Source organism: Hipposideros armiger, unplaced genomic scaffold (genome assembly GCF_001890085.2).
Source record: "Hipposideros armiger isolate ML-2016 unplaced genomic scaffold, ASM189008v1 scaffold_304, whole genome shotgun sequence".
NCBI lineage: Eukaryota > Metazoa > Chordata > Mammalia > Chiroptera > Hipposideridae > Hipposideros > Hipposideros armiger.
Window position 1 is genome coordinate 1,877,341 of NW_017731654.1, and position 2,433 is coordinate 1,879,773.

The following is a 2,433-nucleotide window of genomic DNA, read 5'->3' on the forward strand; positions in this document are numbered from 1 at the left end:
AAGGCAGAGGTGACAGCACTGGTGGAGTGGTGGTTTTCAGACCTTGCTGGGCAGAATTGTGTACAGTGGAGCTCAGCCCTTCAGGTTCCTTGGCCCCACCCACTCTAGCCTGGGAATCCGCTTTTTTGGCAGGCACTCCAGGTGATTTTGATGCAAGAACCGAATCTCATGACATACTAGTTAGGAGATTTGGGTTTGTTCATCCGATTACACTTTGTCAATGGGTAGCCCTCAACGCAGACTTGAAGTCTTGATGACTAAGAAGTTGTTTCAGGAGACAAAGTTAACTTAATGTGCCGGTAAAATTATCTGTGTTGAAATCTATGCGTATACACATAAAAATAAAGACTTAGTCACTCTACTCAGACACTTAAATATGCAGGCTAATGGCAGAGGCAGGGTGATCAGGAATCAATCCATCCTCCCTTCCTTCCTCTCCTCCTCCCCCTACTCTTCTCTTTCCTCTCTCCCTCCCTCCCTCCTCCCTTTCTCTTATTCTACAAGCTTCCATGACTACCTACTTCATGAAGGTCCTGTGGTACAGAGTGGTAAACCTTTTCCTGCCTTCATAGCCCTAAGCAACAGAGAAGATATGTACCCAACTGTAACTCCCTAGATAGTACAAATCCTGTCCTTTGGAAATTTAGAGAAAGAGAGGGAGCCCAGGAGGCTTTTGTGAAGGAGACAGACCCCTGTAAGTTGAGCCTTGAAGCCGTGAAGGACTGCAGGGAGACCAGCTTGTGCAAAGGCGTAGAGGTTGGGAAGCGAAAGATATGATAAACATGCAAGCCAATTCCCTGAAGCTGAGTGTGTGTAATGGGGCATGTGAGGCTGGGAGGGCAGGTGGAGACAGTAACTGCAATGAAGAATGAGCATCTACAGAACTGTGTACAAGGAACTATGGNTTTTTATGGCCCATGATGTTAAAACTTGACCACATTACTCCACTCCTAAGAACATTCTTTGTTTTCATGGATTATAAAAGTCATTGTAAAAACTTAAACGGTACGGAAGTATATAATATAGAAAGTAACCCTTGTGATCCCTCAGTCTTTATCTAATTGAGATGCTTTCATTATTATTTTAATTTTTTTGAAATTTATGTGTGTATAAGGTGTGAATTAAAGATTTAACCTGAATGGGTTTTTTTTCTAGAAGCATAACTAATATCACAGCACTACTTACTGAAATACTTAGCTACCTTCTCTGCTTATCCACGCTCTTCCCGTATCACGGGCTGGAAGGCTTTACATATCTCCTCGACTCCCTCGCAGTGGCCTTCTAGTTCAGGTTTGGCCAGTGAAAGGCCCTTGCATGAGACTAGCAGGTGGACAGATGGGAGAAGCCTTTCTGGTTCTGGAGGGGTAGTGGCAGCAGATGAATTCAGGCCCCTGAGTAGCAGCAGGACAGCGTGGGCTCCAGCTGTGGTGGTGGCTTCCTGCAACTCCTGACCTCTGGGTGACACCAACTCCCCTGTTTTTATTTTCCAGCCCTTTCAACAAGTTTGAGACTTAACTCTCCATTAAATCCTTTTCTGCTTGAAATGATCTAGAGTGGTGCCTGTTTTCTTGACAACCTTGAGTCTAAATTATTTCCAAATGAATAACAGTTGTTTATCATTTAGTGAAATGTTCATTGATGATTTGAGATTCTGCTGTTACCATTTATGAAAATCATATAGATGAGATGTGATCAAATAATATGGTGAATGTTTAAATTTTTAAAAATGTATTACGTTAAAAGACACATTGCCATTAATCCCCCTCATAATACTCCCTCTTGCTTCGAACACACTTATCCCATTGTTCTGGCCACTTTTTGAAAGTGTTTTTGGAGGTCTTTTTTTTTTTAATGGTTTAGTATTTTTTTTTTAAATTGGGGAATTAAGGGAGGGGAAGAGTGTTGGGGAATTGGGGAGGGGGTCCAGCCAAGTTCTTCAAATTAGTTGTGGAGGGCGCCAGTCGCCATCTGGCTGCCTGTTGGCAGCTCGTAGCCTCAGCTCAAGGTGCTGTGTTACAATCTTCGTTGTGGGTGGGCGTAGCCACCATCCCATGCAGGAGTCAAACCAGCACCCTTGTTGTTAAGAGCACATGTTCTATCCATTGAGCCATCAGCATAGCAGCTCAGCTCAAGGGGCCAAGGTCAGTCTTAGTTGTGGGCGGGCATAGCCCACCACGGAACAGGCAGTCTTGTTAGGAGCATGTGCTCTCACCAGCTGAGCCATCCTGTCACCTGTTGTCAGCTCAGCGGCAGCTCAGCTTGGGCACAGCATCACTGGCCCATGTGGGAATCAAACCGGCGGCCCTGTTGCTCAAAGCTTGCACTCTTAAGCTAACTTTTTTTTTTTAAGATTTTATTGGCAAATTGGGGAAGGGGAATAGAAAAGTTGCTGTCCTTTTGTTTTTCTGTCTAGTTGAGGACATTGCTTCACTG